This window comes from Staurois parvus, unplaced genomic scaffold, assembly GCF_062004578.1.
Source record: "Staurois parvus isolate SC_StPar_1 unplaced genomic scaffold, SC_StPar_1.0 ptg000303l, whole genome shotgun sequence".
Lineage (NCBI taxonomy): Eukaryota > Metazoa > Chordata > Amphibia > Anura > Ranidae > Staurois > Staurois parvus.
In genome coordinates, this window is record NW_028318099.1 from 9409745 (window position 1) to 9429116 (window position 19372).

Below are 19372 nucleotides of genomic sequence, written 5' to 3' on the forward strand. Positions count from 1 at the left end.
ACGTTATCAAAAGGGATGTGCGTCTTTACATATTTTATTGCCGTTGCATGGGCGTGCACAATTTTATAGTCATGTTTGATATCCATTTACTTGGTGTAACACCATCTTTTATACTGTATCAAACACTTAGGCAATATATTGTGTTTTCGTGCATTGAAATTTTAAAAAGTATATTTTTTCCCCAAAAAAGTTTGAAAAATTGCTGCTCAAATACTCTGCAACATAAAAAAATTCAACACCCACCCTGTTTTATCATGTAAACAAGAAGTGTTAGAAAAGGCTTGATCTTCAAGTGGTTAGAAGAGTAAGTGGTGTGTGGCATAAGCTTCTAATGCTGGCCCTGGATACAAGAATCACCCCCCAAAATGACCCCTTCATGGAAGCAGACCCTCCAATGTATTTGCTAAGAGGCATGGTGAGTATTTTGCAGATCTCATTCATTGCCACAGGTTTTTGGAAAACAAAGAAAGAAAATGAAAAATTATTTTTCTTTTTTTTCTTTTTCAAAACCCTGTGACAAAAATGATATTTGCAAAATAGAATAATAAAATAGTGCAGTGCTTAGGAAATCAAAAACAGAATAAAATGAAATTCACATGAAATAATGGAGGTTCATAAAAATAGTCTGTATAATAATAATATTAATCGTGCCAGGTGACTGGTAACAATCAATGGTGGTGCTCCGTGGAAAATAGCAGAAATGCGCACTCACCAGAAGGTAAATGAATATAAGCGTTGTATACCATATCCCAAGGAATCCTCATCAGGACAAAAAGGTCTGGTCAGAATGCATAATCCTCCCTCAGAACTCACCCAAAAGATGAAACAAATCAGATCCAGGTAACCAGAGGTCTCCTAATGTGGGATGAATGGAAGGAGCTGCCTGTTTACAAGGGGTCTTCCTCCTCTTGGTATGATGCCTGGATCATGACAATTGGCTCTGCAAATGAAAACTCCTCTCAAGAAGTCAGGGAAGGATGCCCATAGTGTAGTAGTATTGAATCAATGCTTTTATTAAAGACAAGGTAGCGGTTTGCAAACATAGCATAAAAGGTCATCCTGGTATAGAGAGTGAACTAACCCTAGGAGATTCAAAGATGGCCACCGGGCCTCCACGTGGCTTCGGCGGCATAGCGTCACGACGTCCGGGCTCCTCCCTACGCGTTACGTGTGCATGCACTTCTTCAGTGGGATGGAACCAGTGACGCCATGACGCGGCTGACGGTCGTATATAGGTACAATGGCGCATGCGCGTTAGGCCGGCGCCATTTTCCTGGAGCTCAAAGGAATGTTTATCACAGGCGCTCATGCACCATTTTACTGGTAGTATATACGGTCAGAATCATGAACAAACGCAACAGCGGTGATATGTTGAACTAGCATTGGTATATTGATGTAGGTAATTCAAATATTGGTGTATGAACATGCGTCATTAAACCAACACAAATATATGTGCATATTCGTTCATCAATGTAAAAAATTTTACCATAAATTACTAGTATCATGTTGAAAAAAATATAAAAAAATCTTAGATTAAAAGGAAATTCTTGATATAGTAATACGTGAACAGCAGTAATGACTACTGAGCTTAAACCTTACTGGATAGCAGACAGGTCCAAACATGATATAAATATCATACTCAGCAATGAAAGATAAAGGAAAAATATTAATGACTACAAGATAAAATTATATGTGGTGTATTATAAAAAGTAAAAGAATAAAATATATATATATATGAATGAGTATGCACATATAATTTAACTCACAGATAAACATTATTTGTGTTGCTTCAAGAAAAATAAGGTAAAAATATATAAAAAACATACACATTAAAAAGTTAACATATTCATTCTACAAAATAGATACTAAACGGACATCCAATTATAATATGAAAGATAAAGGAATATCTGCTATGGATGAGCATAAATCAATATAAAATAAATGAGTCCAACTTAAACTGGTAAATAAAAATGAAACAAAGAATAAAAATAAAAAATTAGATTAATAGGCATTGGTGGAATGCCTCTCCAACCTAAAAAATTACCACCATACAGACAGTAATTCGTCACAGGAAAAAATGGGGTACTCAATTTGTATATAATTCCAAAATATGAGTGATGAGACAATAATGGTGAGAAAGGGTGAAATGGGTTAAAAATCATTCAAAACTTCTTGCGATGAATGACTACACTGCGTAAAATTAGTGAATAAACCATATAAAGACGTAAATAGAATAGGGATAAGCTAACTGTTGGTGACAAAACAATTTAGGTCTAGCTCTATGTTGAGACCTGCAGGATATAAGGTACCTAATTCGAAAATATGTTTGGTCTCCAATTGGGAGACTGCCCTAGTTGTATGTGTCCTCTCCAGTGAGGGGTAACAGTATTAATCCCAACAAATTTGAGCGTCGAGGGGTCTCTATTGTGGCAATGTCTGTAATGCAAAGATAAGGAATGCGGCTCCTTCCATTCAACCCACATTAGGAGACCTCTGGTTACCTGGATCTGATTCGTTTCATCTTTTGGGCGAGTTCTGAGGGAGGATTACCCATTCTGACCAGACCTTTTTGTCCTGATGAGGATTCCTTGGGATATGGTATACAACGCTTATATTCATTTACCTTCTGGTGAGTGCGCATTTCTGCTATTTTCCACGGAGCACCACCATTGATTGTTACCAGTCACCTGGCATGATTAATATTATTATTATACAGACTATTTTTATGAACCTCCATTATTTCAAGTGAATTTCAATTTATTCTGTTTTTGATTTCCTAAGCGCTGCACTATTTTATTAGTCTATTTTGTAAGTGTACATTGGTTACCTTGAGTGCACAGCTGCTCTTTTGGTCAACGCTCAGTTTTATTACTATTACCAATATTTGCAAAATACTCACCATGCCGCTTATCAAATTTCTTAGGGTGTCTACTTTCCAAAAGGGGTTGTTTGGGAGGGGGGGGGGGGTTGTACTATCTTGGCATTTTAGGGCCTCTGAAACTATGATAGGTAGTGAGGACGTGATATGAGGAAATATGCCCTCTGAAAGCCTGAAAGTGTTGATTGGATTTTTGGGACCTGTATGTGGCTAGGCTGCCAAAAAGACATGTGGTATCCCCATACCCTGGAGAAGTAGCAGAATGTGTTTTGGGGTGTTATTCCACATATGCCCATGGAATGCATGAGCAATTTATCCTTTGTGACAAGTGACAACTTTGTGTAAAAAGAAAAAAAAAATAGTAATTTTTCAAAAGTTTGTGGCAAAAATATAAAATTTTACATTACCTCAACATTCCTTAGGGTATCTACTTTCCAAAAAGGGGTCCTTGGGGGGGGGGGATTTACTGCCCTGGCATTTTAGCACCTCAAGAAATGTGATAAGCAGTCAGAAAGCAAAAGCTGCAGAAATACCCATATATATACCATAGTTTGTAGACGCTACAACTTCACACAAACCAATTAATATACACATATTAGGATTTTTTTTTACCAAAGACATGTAGCAGAACACATTTTGGCCTAAATTTATTACTAAATTTGAATTTACTGGATATTTTTTATAACCAAAAGTAGAAAATATCAGGTCTTTTCAAAATTTTTGGTCTTTTTTAATTTATATCACAAAAAAATTAAAAACCCAGTGGTGATCAAATACCACCAAATGAAAGCTCTATTTTTGTGAAAAAAGGACATAAATCTCATTTGGGTACAGCATTGCATGACCGCATAATTGTTAGTTGAAATAGTGCAGTGCTGAATAACAAAAAATGGCCTGGTCAGGAATGGAGGTAAATCTTCTGGAGGGCAAGTGATTATTTATGAGAACTTTACTACCACTTTAAGATTTATTTTACCCTCGGTCCCTAAGGGGTTAAGAGACAAATATAAATTAGAAAATCGTGCCCTTAACCCATCATAATTATTTCTATTGAAGAGTGACATTTTATAGAAGTTCAGAAATTAATCCTCTAAGTTTAAGCACATACAGTACCTCCCCTTCCATTTTGATGTGTTTTCTTGTAGGAGAAAGCCAATAAATAACTGTTTCCCATGGTATGAAACTACATGGCCAGCTGTTGTCAGATAACCATGTTCTACTGTGCTACATTCCTTACTCTTCTGGTTCTAACATGGACTGGGCAAGGTAAGACTGACTGCATGGTTTACCCAGCTGCAGGGAGACAGATTTAAATTTTGAATGCTTTAGGGCTTGTTCAAACCATGGTGCAAAAATGTCAGTTTTTCTGCATGTCGGTTTCCATCAGTTTTTGAGCTCTCTTTCACCTCTGCGTTTTTTTATTTTTTGGATTACAAATAAAAAAAAGACCAACAATTTTGCAAAAAAACCACCATTTTTACTATTTGATATTAAATATGTCCAGTAAAAAAATTAAAAAAATCTAATTTCTTCATAAATTTAGGCCAAATGTATTCTGCTACATGCCTTTGCTTAAAAAAAATCCCAATTTCTGTAAATTAATTTGTTTACCTGAAAGTTATAGCATCTACAAATGCCGGTATATATACTGGAATTTTATTTTTTTTTAATACTAGTAATGGCGGCGATCAGCAACTTATAGCGGGACTGCGGCGGGCATTCTGACACAGGGGAGGAACTGACTAACTGTCACTGACATGCCCAGTGACACTAATACAGTGATCAGTACTAATAAAAAGCACTGACACTGTACTAATGACACTGCAGTGGAAGGGGTTAACATTAACATAAAGTTTTACTGTGTGCTGTGTGTGTTTTACTGTGTAAGCACACTGCTTTGTATTGCTCTGGATGACAGAAAATTTGGGTCCCTCCTAACCTTCCTACCAGACCTAAAGTGTCCAGCATGGATTTGGGGGGAGGGGGGGGTCCCCACACTGTTTTTTTTTTTTTTTTTTAATAAAAAAGTCATAAAAAAAAAAATCAGTCCTGCTTCAGCATGTTCTATATTGTACAGATGTGCAACTTTGCAGGTAGTTTAAGGGGACCCCCAGGCATGATATTTAAAGGACTTTTTTTTTAACTTTAAGCAATGAAAAATTACTTCCCCTTTAAAAACGGTACTTTTTGATTTTTTTTTTCACTGAATCATGTCCCCCAAGTACCCAAGTCCCGATACCCCTTTTATGGCCAATAACTTGCATATAAGACTTCAAAATGGGCACTTTTGAATTTACAAGTTCAAGTCCCATAGACTTGCGTTAAGTTTGAAATTCGCAATCGAACATTCATTAGGTACGAATGTTTGATCGCAAACCGAACAGGAGGGTGTTTGCCCCATCACTAGTAACAGGTTCTGATGATAACGGTGAACCATCAACCATCTCCATTTCAATAGGGGCAGGTTTGTTTCTTGTGAGAATATTACTGATGTGGGCAAACTCTATAGCCATAAAGTTCCCCCCAGCCCCAGAGTCCAGCATAGCAGAGCAAGCAATTTCATAACCCTCAGTGATATGTTTTGATAAGGATGACAAAATGAGACAGTATAGAAGTAAATGTATTTTGCACTGCTGTCTGGGCGGGGCCTGAACATGGCGGCAGGGGAGAGCTCAATGTAGGAGCTCGTGGACGGAGCTCCGCTGTCTGACCTCCCCAAGCCTCCAAGCCTAGCCCCTGAGGCATGTTAGAGCCCTGCGGTGTGGGACTTACCCGGCCTGACGGCTCCCGGTGGAGGAGAGGTTGATGCAGGGGAGGGGAGAGAGAGGAGCGGCTGGAGACTGGCAGAGAGAGAGTCCCTGGACGCTGGGAGACGAAGGGGGCCGGTGCGATCACGTGACCGGCCGCAAAGCACCACTGGGAGATCGGGAAGCCGGCCGGCCGGCGTTTTGCAGTGAGAGAGCAACACCGACCTGTTTGCCGGTGGCCGACACATTCTCCCCCTATCCCCCTAGTACCCCTTGAGCCTAAAAGAAATTGCAAGGAGAACTACTGAGACCTGGACAAGGAGTCTGAAGAGACCCTGGGGAGTTCCCCCCCATGAATGGACCCTCAGAGGAATTGAGCGAGAAGGCACTCACTGGAAGAGGACATAGGAGGAGGGTGAGTGATTATGAATGAACTGTGACTTGCATTTGAGGAACTATTGTGCTGACCCCCAAGAAATAGAGTGTAAGTGAAAGGGGGGACCCCTGGAGAATGTACAAAAGGTGGAAGAGGCTCGCAGAGAGAAGAAGAGAGGCTTAAGGGGAAGGAGGGGGAGAGGAGGGAAGGAAGAAGAGGAAAAAAGGAGAAAAAGGAAAACCAGCAGGGGGACAGGGCAGAGACTTGAAAGTTTAAAGAACTATTTCCCCTCCCTACCCACGAATTTATAAAGGACTATAAGAAGGATAAGTGCCATAGAGAAAAATGAAAAATAAAAACGTAAAAGGAAGTGGGCTTAAAGGGTCCCAGACTGGTACAATTAAAAAATACACATCCCAAGGAAACATAACCCCAGAAAGACCCCAGAGCAGGACTGAAAAAGGAGAAGCAGATCTTAGTATGGAAAAAAGTCCTAGAGTATCATTAGGCATTGATACTAGTAATCAGCAAATACCAGGCAATATAGAGATGGAAAAAGATCTACAAATACCTAATAAAAAAGAAATGGCAGAAATGTTTAAAGAACTGGAGAAAACAATAAAACAAGAAATGGTAAATATTCGCAGTGATCTGGGACACCTGTTGGAGAGAGTTGAGGAAACGGAGGAGAAAGTTAAAGGTCAGACCCAGGCTATCTCTGAACTTGAAAAAGAACTAACTAATATAGGGAAAGCCCAAGAAAAACTGCTATATAGGGTTGAGATACAAGAAAATAAAGACAGGAAGAGAAACATCTTGATACGTGGGGTCCCAGAAAACTCAAAGGGAGAAAGTCTGCAAGAGGTGGTTTGTAAAATATTTAACACTATAACAGACAGCTCTGAAATGGAAGGGTCTAAAATAGAAGGAACCTTTAGAAAAGGAAAAATTCAGAGAAATCTGGGGAAAGAAAGGCCGAGAGATATAATAGCTAAATTCTATGAACTTCGGGATAAAGAAAAAATCTGGAAGAAGTCCAAGGGAAAATCAGTAATTAAGTATGAAGGAGGAGACATACAGATATATGCGGATCTGGCTCCAGAGACTTTGTGGAGAAGGAGAACTTTGAGACCCCTATTGGAAAGGTTGAAAGAACAAAATGTGCAATATAGATGGGGGACTCCCGAATGCCTAATAGGATGGAAAAATGGGACTACAGCATACCTCAGGTTTCCAGAAGATTTGAAAAATTTCTGTGACAGTTTAAAAATCCAAAGAATGGAAATTCCTGGCTGGGAAGAAGAACAATGGGAAAATAGAACGAAGAGAAAAGAGGACTGGCAATATGTGGGGGGGAGGAGATGGAGGGGAGAGGGGGAGAGGGATGGAGGAAGAGAAATAGTTTTTTTTTTTTTTTTTTCACTCCTTTATCTTTTTCTATCCCCACCCTATCGCCCTCATTTTTTTTTTTTTTTCTGTGCCTATGATAAATCTGGGAGGGGCTTGGGGGGTTATGGGGAGGTTAGACAAGGGGAAAGTCGTCCATGGATGGAGTCTTAGCCCAAGGATCAAATCAAAAGTGGACTGTATAATCCATAAATGATTAGTAGGCAAATGTTAGGCCTAAAAAGAGGGGGGAGGGGAGGGGGGAGGGAGGGGGTTGGAGGGGGGGAGGGAGGGGGGCGGGTTGGGAGAATGGGAGGGAGGGGGGAGGGGATGGGAGTTGGGTGGGAGGGAGGGAGGGGAGGAGGTATTGGGTCAACACTCTGCATGACAGAAGGGATAAAGAGGAAGAGGCAATTTGGAAGAGAGATGGAGTTAATTGGGAAAGATGGAAGAAATACAGTTTATAACCTATAATGTGAACGGGCTGAGTTGTCCAGGGAAGAGATTTAGGTTGTTTAATGAGTTACATCATAGGGCTACGTCAGTAGTATTTTTATAGGAGATGCATTTTGAGATAGAGGCAAACGTGAAATTGAAATCCAAACACTACCCAACATGGTATTATGCAGATTCTCCAATTAAAAGAGCAAAAGGGGTTGCAATAGGTTTGGCAAAGAATATGAGATTTGAGCTGGAGGATAGAAGAACCGACCCGGAGGGGAGGTTTTTATTCTTAAAAGGTAGACTTCAGGGGATTGAGTGTACTTTAGCCAATATATACTGCCCTAATAAAAACCCGGAGATGTATATGAAGGGTCTGTTGAAAAAATTAATGGAATTTAAAAAAGGGCGCTTGATAGTAGCAGGAGACCTAAATTTCTGTATGGACCCACAGAAGGATAATACCTCTTCCGTGCAGAGAGAGGGGAGTAGGTCTCTGAGAGCTTTGAAGGGAGTGATGCATGAGTATCAACTGGTGGACATCTGGAGAATAATGCATATGAAAGACAGAGACTATACCTTCTTCTCTAATGCACATGAGATATACTTGAGATTAGATTACATCTTAATAGACCATCAACTTATAGATCATCTGGTTAAAATTGACATAGAGACAAGGACGTTCTCGGATCACGCCCCGGTCGTAATGAAAATGGGATGGGGAAGAAGGTGGACTGGAGGATTAGGGTGGAGGTTAAATGAGGCTCTTCTTCTGGATAGGGATTTAGCTCAGAAAATCGAGAAAGAGATTAAGGTATACTTTAAGGAGAACGATACAGAGGAAGTATCGATAGCTACAGTCTGGGAAAGCCACAAGGTATTCATAAGAGGAATCTTGATTGCGGCAGGAGCAAGGAAGAAAAAGGAAAGAGAGAGGGTCAGTGGGCTTTTAAAAGAAATATTGGACTTGGAGCAGATCCATAAGAAGAAAACAACAAAAGACACGAGACAGAAGTTATTGGACAAAAAAGATGAGCTAGAGAGGTTGATGGATGAGGAGAAGAGAAGAGTATACAACAGGGTTTTGAACGAGAGATATAGATGGGGAGACAGACCAGGAAGATATCTAATGAGAGCTTTGAACAAAAAGAAAAATAGGAATTATATAGAAAAGATAAAAAGTTCAAAGGGGGAGTTGGTCCACTCAACTAAAGAGATTATTAAAGTGTTTACGGAGTATTACAAAAAGTTATATAATATCAGTCCCCAAGGTCCTCTAAAAGAAGCTCAAGAGGGAAGTAATGAAAAAAAGATGATATACTTAAAAAATGCGGGATTACCAAAACTAAGTGAAGCACAGTTGAACTCCTTAGACGCAGAAATTTCCCAGGAAGAAATTAAAACAGCATTAAGAAGCACAGGGGGGGGGGGGGGAAACCCAGGCCCGGATGGCTATACAGTTAAGTACTATAAGAAATTTAGTGAAGTACTGCTACCCAAGTTGGAAAAATATATGAATGATCTGGGAGGTGGGATGGAAGTGAGGAGAGAATCCCTACAGGCCCATGTAGTACTTATTCACAAGGAGGGAAAAGATCCATCTCAGTGCTCCAGCTATAGACCTATCTCATTATTGAACACAGATACTAAACTGTATGCAAAGGTGTTAGCAAACAGGTTGAAAGATCTAATGCCTGAATGGATCCATGGAGATCAGGTGGGCTTTGTACCAGGGAGGGAAGGTAGAGATAACGGCTTGAGAACCCTGATGCTTATTCAGAAAAGTAGAAAAGGGAAAGCCCCGGTGGTGCTCTTGTTAATTGATGCAGAGAAGGCATTTGATAGAGTGGACTGGGGCTTTATGATGGACAACCTAAAAATGCTGGGGATAGGTGATAGAATGCGAGAGTGGATAAGTAAATTATATAGGAAACCTACTGCAATCATCACGGTAAATGGGGAGAGATCAGAACCCATTGGAATGTCTAATGGTACAAGACAGGGCTGCCCACTGTCCCCTTTACTATATGTGTTGTCACTCGAACCTCTGTTGTCAATAATAAGGAACAGTGGATCGGTAAAGGGAATTCAGATAGAAACCATAGAACATAGAGTAGCGGCCTTTGCGGACGACTTATTGTTCTATGTGGGGAATCCCCAAATAACTCTCCCAAATATAATGAAGATTCTGAAGGAGTACGGTGAACTATCAAATTTAAAAATTAATCCAACGAAAACAGAGATCCTGAATATTAATATATCAAAGAATGAAAAAGAAAAACTACAAAAAGAATTCCCCTTTATATGGAGAGAAAAAGAGATAAAATACCTAGGAATAAAACTCACTGCCTCATCTAAGCATTTGTATAGATTAAACTATATCTCTTTGATAAATGAGATCAGGGAAGATTTAAAAAGACTAGAAGGAGGAAACCCATCCTGGATAGGACATATAAACCTAGTCAAAATGGTAATTATGCCTAAAATACTGTATAGATTTCAAATGGTACCAATTAAAATTCCAGAGGCCTTCTTTAAGATAATGAAAAAAATGTTAACAAGATACATATGGAAGAATAAAAAACCTAGAATAGCATATGAAACATTGAGTAGTTCTAAAGAGAAAGGGGGATTGGGTCTACCAGATGTCAAGAGATACTATAAAGCAGCGGTCTTAGCAAGAATATATGACTGGACATTTAACCATAAGGGGAAAAGCTGGGTAACAATTGAAAATGATCTTAGTGGCATTAGATTGAGTCAGATGATATGGGTTCCACCACAGTTTAGAGGAATTAAAGAAAGGACAAGTATCTACACTTTAAATGTTTTAAGGTTATGGGACAATTTACACAAAAACATGAAATGGGAATTTAATTCTATGTTAATGCCTCTCACAAACACTGAGTACTTTCCCCCGGGAAAGAATAAGATATCAGGGAGATGGTTTAGAAAGGAGGATACCCAACTGAGAGATGTTTTGGTGGAGGGGGAATTGAGATCACTTAAAGATTTAATAGAGAAGAAGGGAGATATTTTTATTAGAATAGATGAGTGGAAATATCATCAATTGAAATGTTTTATTGGAAATCTACCGAAACCCCTGAGATTAAAACAGGAGTGGAATATGTTTGAAAGGTTGTTAGAAACACGAAGGGATGGGAAGCACGGTATTTCAAAAGTGTATAGAATACTCACAGAATTAGACACAAACACAAAGTTAATTTTTATAACAAAATGGGAAAGGGATATGGGAGTTGGGTTTGATGAGGATAAACAGAGAAAGATGTTTAGATTGATACACGATAATGTTAGTATGAGAGAGGTTGAGATTAATTATAAGTGTGTGACACGATGGCACATTACACCGAGTGTAGAGCACAAGATGAATGGGGAAAATTCAAATATGTGTTGGAGAGGATGTGGAGAGATAGGCACGGTGTTTCACATATGGTGGGAATGTCCGAAAATCCAGGTTTTTTGGAAGATAATAGTCAAATTGATTGAAGAAATAACTGAAATTGACATAGGGTTAGACCCAACGACGTGCCTCCTACACAATGTGGAGACATCTGTAAATAAATATAAAGACTCAGGTATATGGTACTTCTTGAATGCGGCGAAAGGGTTGATACCTAAGTTTTGGCAGAAATCTGAGGTACCGAAGGAGGAAGACTGGATTAATAGAGTAAACCAGATAGGTAGAATGGAAAGATCATACCATATGCAGGAAGATAGGATGAGAGTTTATTATAGGAGATGGGAAAAGTGGGAAAGAGCAGGATTGAAAGAGAAATATAGGAAAATATGAACTAGGATGTTAGCAAAAAATTAATAAGCCTCGAGAGATTAGAATGGGCTAGAGTCTGCAGAGGGGGAGGAGGGGGGATGAGGGGCGGGAAGGGGGGGTAGTGGGATGGGAAAGAAAAGAGTTTTTAGTAGGGGAAAGGTAGAAATGTTATAAATGTCTATTTGTATGAGAATTATTCCCCTTTTTGGGTATTTGTATTAACATGAAAAATTTAATAAATATTTAAATTAAAAAAAAAAAAAAAAAAGAAGTAAATGTATTTTTTTCATGGATCAATGAGGAGTTAGACTATAACAGAAGTGGGATCAATTGTCCTTTTAACTTTGTTGTGACAATTAACTGCATAATGCCCAGAGTCCCCACAATCTATACATACATTCCCCAAATGTCTTCTCTCTTTCTCTTGAGTAGAAATGGATCTCTTAATAGAATCTACCTGCATAGATTCAGGTGTGTTAGAATCTGGACAAACTTTTGGATCCTTCTGAATGAACTGATTAGCAGAGAAACACATGCCTACTTCCAAACATTCCTAATCTCTCCTTCCTCCTTTCTGTAAGTTTCTGATCAATTCAGATACATAATTGGATGAAAGCATCAGGATCAAACCACAATTGTTTTTGCCACAACTTCTTCCAAATATGATATGAAATCAAACTTGCTTTGGTGCTGGTAATTATTTGGATGTAAGGGATAAGTTTATTGCCTAATAATTGTAATGAGTTCAGTTATGAGATTGTAGCGTAGTGCATTCCAGTTTATAAGGTTTTGAATAAATACAGTTCAGTATATACATTTTTCATATCAAATAAATAATAATAATAACCTAATAAAGGTTATATTTTAAATTTTCTAACTGGTGCGTAGGGACACATACTTTCGTCCAGTATAGAGTAGCCGGTAAAGGAGCCTAAGGTAGGTAACAAGTGGTTGCAGGTTGGGATCAGGCAGAAGCGTAGTCAAGGAACAAGCCAAAGGTCAGTAACGAGTGGTAGCAATGGTACAGATGGTAGCAGAAGAGAAAAGAGCAAGATATTAGCTGGAGAAGGCACAGCAATCTGGCAAACAGGAACTGCAGAGACATGGTTTAAATTAGAAATTTCATGGGAGGAGCAAAGGAATTACCCAGGGAGATGTTCAGCATTCCAGGTGGCTCAGCAAGAAGTGACATTGTCAGATACAGCAGAGGTCCCAGAACCTGAAAAAAGAAAAAATCACTGTAGACATGAATAAAGACACAAGTGTAAAATATGTATATATAAAGTGCAGCGCTCGATAATAAAATCAATTAAAAGAAAATAAATCCTTAATGAATCAGTAATAAATATATCCATAAAAGTTCAAAGAACAAAGGATAGTCCAGCAAATCTATATAAGGATATAAGTGCTCAAGGTGACTTGGATGTCCGGTATCTGTGTAAAATACCTGCAACACACCCTTTTAGTAACTTCAGGCTAGGCTTAAGATAAGTTTTCCAAACTTTACTAAAAGTTCCGTAGTGCAACATTGCAAACAAGGTCCATTATATTCTACCCCTAACTAACTGACTAGTTTGTGGCTAGCCAGGAGTATCTCTGAAAGGAGAAAGTCCATTTCTGGTGATAGTCCATGCTTGGCAGTGCTCTGAATGGGTCGGCATCTTTGGGCAGACTGCAGGGTCTAGAAGTCCCCCCACCGCAAAGCGGTGTCACAACATCCCAAACTTGGGATCATACCGGAATCAGGCATGACTGCAGGTACACAGATGAATTACACTCGGAAGCCCTCGGTACCTGGACTTCCCCCTTATATTAGCAGCATAAGGTTGGTAGGCTGGGTCCAAAAACCCCAGGAAAAAGGACTACAAGCTTTAATCCCTTCCCCCTACTTGGACCAGCTAGAACTCGCTAACTACTGTAGTCAACCTGCCTACAAGTGCTGTGTGGGAAACACAAAATCATGCACATTCTGGCAAAAATACACTCTATTTGCAGACACTTGGCAGTGTATATATGGTGGTGACTGAAGGTAGGACATAATAATAGAGCATACAATTAGGGTGCTTAGATGAAGATTCTTGCCAGGAATTTAGCTCTAATTTACTATTTATTTTTAGGTTAATCAGAATGTTTTCTATTTATAATAATAACAAACTACTTTTTTGTGCAGCAAATATACTGTAACAAATATGGACACTATTTCACTGACCTAATTTCTAATAATCTAATTTTCTAATGTCTTTCAGGCATCTCCAGCTCCTGTAATTGTAAGCCCATAAGTCCTGAGCACCGTGATATGTTTGCTTCTTTGGATAAAGCAGAAGCAGCTTTGATCTCCATTCTTCACTCACCTGAACATAAAAACATGGTTAAAATACTTAAAGAAAAAATGAAGTGCAAGTTTTGTGATATGGAAATGAATAGCAACGTTTTGATGATATTGAATTTCGTGTATGAATATATTTCAAAGGAAATTGAAAATGGGAAGATTACTGAGAATATCATCACAGCATTCCTGAATAAAGATCCAGTAACACACTTCAATAGATTTTTCATACACATGATGGAGAAAATAAATGCTGAAGCCAAACAATTTTAACAAAGCAAAATCCAAATTACAGCATTATAAACATTGTTTTAAATGAATGAAACGTATTGCTTTATTTTCTGAACCGCACTCTGGAGATGATTTACAAATTACAGAATAAAATGCAATTGCTTGCTAAGTGCAACCAATGGAATGTATTTATTTTCTGAAATACTAAGAACTAGAATTTAATTGGTAACTAAAGGGCAAATTTCTTCTTTCTGATTTTGCTTGAGGTGATTGTAGCCGTATTAGTGCATTTGCGACAGGAACAATTGAGTACTGTCCGTGATATTTTTTTATTTGCACTAACATACAATTTTGAGGGCAAGCTTTCGGGGAATGTCCCCTTTTTCAGGTCTAAGCAGTACTGAAACAAAGATTTAGCAGAATGTTACTTTCTGATTTTAAACATATGGTCCATTTCTCTTTAAGTGACCCTCTCATGGGGTTCAAAAATTGTTTCAGCAGTGTTAGAGTCACCAAAACTTACCAGTAGATGATACATGTTAATGCGTCATTTTTAAAATTCATATCTGCTCGTAAAATAATCTAATAACAACTAGAAAAGCTACAATTTCTGGGAAAATTGTGTGAAGTGTTCTTGCCTCCACCAGTAGTCTACAACTGGAGTGGGTGGAGTAACTGGGTGGAGTGGCTTGAGTAACTGTTGTGTGGTTGGAGTGGCTGGAGTAACTGTGAAAAGGTTGGACTGGGCAGAGTAACTTTATGGAGTGGGTAGAGTAACTTTGTGGAGTGTTTGGAGTGAGTAAAGATAAAAAAATTACACTAACCAATTGATTGATCAAATTTAAAAAGTGCACATGGCAAGCTTGATAGAGTGAGAAATGCATTCCAACTTTTAATTATTTATATAGCACATTTAATTGCAATGTTGTTGCCCAAAGTGCTTCACAGTTACATTAAAACATACATTTATAAAAACATTAGCAGCATTATCACCTCAAATACTCTCTACTGTAGAAAACTTATTTCCAAACCTTTAACCAGAAGCCGGCCAAACTGTCACAAATTCAAAATTAGAATTCAAATAGGGCAGAGAAGAGTGGTTAAAAACAAACTGCTCCAAATTGCTCATTTCACTGGCGTCTTCAAATGGTCGTAGTTTTAAAAATTATAAATCCTACAGCGAAGAGCTTTATATTGTGAATATCACAAGAACCAGACCTACATTTTGATGCATAGTATGTCTCTGATTTATAATATTAAAAATGAAGGCACAGTTGCAGTTTAGAAATTGCCCTTCAAATTTGAGGTGGCTAGAGTGCAGTTTCAATGAATGTCAATGGGTGTCGTGACTTGCAAACAAATAGTCATATTGTGAAAACTATCAGGACTATGGCTTAGCCTTGGACATTTTTAGTGGCAGCAGGGATAGCTGAACGTTTTGATATAAGATTTGTGTAGGTGGGCTTGAAAATGAGGGAGTGATGGCAGTTTAGAAATCATGTCCTGATTTTTCAGCTCACACTCTAGCTTTTGTCAGCTCCCACTCTAGTTTTGAACATTCATTCCTATGGGACCAATTTCACCACAAAAACGCTGATATTTCGTGAACCATTCAGCGAAACGTTCCACTAAGTAATAGCACACCAATCGGGAACAATCCGCACATTTCGGTATATTACTGTCTATGTAGTGTAAAAACTGTGGGGGGAGTTAGGGTGGTAAATTTGGCTATAATAAGAATATATATGTGAGATAACAGTAAGTGGTCTTGCCATGCAAGAACACTTAATTACAAACATTGTCCCTAGTATTTTTCAGCTGTCTGAACCTAAACTTAGTCTAGGTATATTGTGCTCAATGCATCATACAGAACAATGTAGGGTATTCCAGGTAATTAACCCTATAGCACTACTAAACAATGACAATGAAAAATCTTTAAAATTGAAACATAACTAAAAACATATTTCCTGATGGCTCCATGTCAGCACAGCTGTGTGAGGCTCCACCCACCCCCTGCTTGATCAGGATGTAACTCAATACATTTTTGACCCACAATCAGCCTATGTGTTCCTTTTTCTTCCTCCTGCAATCAGGACAGGTGGCATCTCCCCTCCTAGCTGGTCTAATGGCTGTCTGTCTGTCCAGAATCGCTCTCAAGGTTGGATGCAGTCCCTGTACTTCTCTGCTAACAGCAGTTTGACCAGGGAGCCCCGTTGCTGGTCCTCGGGGCGGCATCAGGCTGTAGTAAAGTATTGACGGCTTTTGGGGTGTTGCACCGGTGGTCAGGATTCCTGCTGCTGGTAGGGGTGATCTCCTTCCCTTGCAGCTGCTGGTAGGGGTATCTCTTTCCTCAGGCGGCTGCTGGTAGCGGCGGCTGCTGGTAGGGGTAACCTCCTTCCTTCTGGGGGTGATGGCTGCTCTTCCACTGTGCTGCTCTAAAGAGGAGTGGTGCCAGTTTTCCTGTTTTTTACCAGCGCCACTTGGTCAGTGTGTGCGGTCCAGCATGGAGTGCACGCTGTGGCCCACTCTGAGCATGCATGGACTGCTCGGCCAATCAGGCGAGGGGAGGCGGGCCAGGCTTAAGGGAGCCAAAATTTAAAAGATGCTTTTGGCTGAAAGCATCTGCTGTGTGCTCCTGCAGCCTGCTATTCCCTCGCTGTCCTCCAGGTATGCATTGCACCTACAAAGCTGTGCTCTTATGGTTCTATCTGCTGTGCTGCTCTACCTCATGCTCTTGATTTTATCTTATTGCAACAGTGATAACATGCCTACCCCTTCTAAAGACCAGCATTCTCAGAGAAGGTAGGGGAGATGTTGCCAGATGCGCATATTCTTTTTTGTGTTTTTTAAGTCAATTACTAATTTTTTGGGTTTTTTTTTCTTTGCTGCCTCAGCTCCTTGGGTCTTGGTCATTCCGGATGGTCAGAAGCAAGAATCTTCTAAGGCGGAAATGGTATAACTAATGAAGCAGGCATTTGAGGAGATGCTAAAAGCGGTTGCATCACAGCCGCCAGCCGCCCCAGTGCCGTGCACCTCGCGCTCCTTGTCTCCGCAGATTCCGCCAGCTAGTCAATCGATTCCAGAGGCTCAGGTGACATTCAGGGACGTGTTGGATAGAAGAGTGGATGTGGATCTTAAAAAGATTTACACACTTGCTGGTGGGGCATGTAGACCTTCTATGGCTTTGGCAGCTATTTCGAAGGCCATGGAGTACTGGGTTCAGAAGTCAGAAGTGGCAGTGGGAAGTGACCTGAGCAAAGCCAAGGTCTTGGCCTCTTTGCCAATTTGAAGCTAACAGCTTCTTTTATGGTGGAGGCATTCATTGACCTAATTAAGATGTTGGTCAGGATCATCCTTAATGCAGTGGCAGCCAGGAGAGCCCTATGGCGGAGGCCCTGGGTGACTGACCCAGCCTCCATACAAGGATGGTGTAAGATACCATTCGAGGGGCAGTCGGGATTTATTCCCCAGGATCAAAGGCTCCTGCGCAGAGGAAGTGCAGGTTACAAAAATTCACTAAGGACCAGCGCTATGTCTTACAGGCCAGGAAGAGAATTTTATCGTCAATGGCCCAACATGGCTACGAACTGCAAGTTAAAGAGGCCAACTTTGTCTCTGGGACAGGAGCAGGGGCGGACTGACAACTCATGGGGCCCCCGGGCCATAGGGGATCATGGGGCCCCTGTGTCCTTGCCCAAACTCAAAAAAGCCTATGAAAAAGGTACCCGGGGCATCTCATGGGGCCCCTTCTGACCCCGGGCCCTCGGGCCGTGCCCGAGTTTCCAAATGCTCAGTCCGCCCCTGGACAGGAGTCCTAGACTTCTTTTTGATTATCTGCCAACTCACACTTGTCACGTAGGAGCCAGATTATTCAAGTTCCATCAGATGTGGGCACAAGCGGTAAAGGAGCCTTGGGTAATTTCCACCATCCGGTTCGGCCATGCATGGAAGTTACTGAGGCCCCCCCCGCAGAATCTTTGTCCCGACAAAATTACCTTTGGCAAGAGAAAAGCAGGATGTTTTATGGATATACATAGAAACCCTCCTCAACCAGGAAGTGATAGTTGCAGTACCCTGGCAAGAATTGTTTTCTGGAATCTACTCGCCTCTATTCCTAGAGAGAAGAATGGAGACCAGTGATAGACCTCAGGAGGCTGAACATGCATATCAAGAAAATCAGATGCAAAATGGAATCTCTCCAGACAATTCTGAAAATCATTCAGTCAGGGGATTGGCTTCTATCAGTGGACCTCAAGGATGCGTATTTCCATATACCAGTAGCTCCTGTCTGCCAGAAATTTCTACGATTTGCGATAGGGCAGCTCCACTTTTGCATGCCTACCTTTTGGGCTGACCACATCAACCAGAGTATTCTCGAAGATCCTTCTGGCCTTAGTGGCACAACTGAGGTTGCAGGGAGTGCGAATATATTGCTACTTGGACGACATTCTGCTCTTGAATCAAGACAAAGAGACGCTTCTGCCACACTGGAGGTTAAGCATGGAGAAACTGAGAACTTTGGATGGTTAATCAACTGGGAGGAGAGTCACCTTGTGCCAACCCAGAACCTGGTATATCTAGGCGCATAAGTGAACGCATCAGCGGCGGTTTTCGGCATCCTGAAAACAATGTCAGTAGCCCAGAAAAGGCTCCACATTCCTGCAATAGAATGCATGCGGCTGTTAGGAATTATGACCTTGGCTATACCGATGGTCAAATGGGCGCAATGGAATTCACATCCCCTTTAGGTGGGGCTCTTATAACAATGGAGATTGGAGGATCTTGGGCAGAAGATACAAATCACTCCCCAGGTGAGAATGAGCCTGGAATGGTAGTCGAGACGACAGAATCTCCTAAAATGCCATTCGTTGCTTGCGATACAGTGGCAGGTGGTCCAATCGGATGCCAGCAAAGCAGGCTGGGGAGCCCTGTGCAAAGGCCACTCAGCCCAGGGCCAGTGGCCATTCCTGGCTGTCAATATGGTTTCCAACATTCTAGAATTGAGGGCAGCATTGCAAGCACTGCTGGCTTTCAAGAAAATCATTCAGGGTGCACCCATTCTGATGAAGTTGGACAACACAATGGCAGTAGCCTACATACGCAGACAGGGGGGCTCCCACATCATTCTCCTCCTGAGGGAGGTTACTCCAATTATGAAATGGGCCCAGGCCAACTTACAACTGCTAACAGCAATATA

The 19372-nt window shown here is 40.5% G+C and overlaps 1 long non-coding RNA gene across 1 annotated transcript; it reads left to right on the forward strand.

Annotated features, from left to right (window-relative positions):
* Positions 1-4057: 4057 nt before the first annotated feature.
* On the forward strand, positions 4058-14350 carry LOC149457762 (uncharacterized). Its single transcript, XR_016313556.1, has 2 exons — positions 4058-4144; positions 13865-14350. It is a non-coding gene; the product is annotated as an uncharacterized LOC149457762 (long non-coding RNA).
* Positions 14351-19372: the final 5022 nt, after the last annotated feature.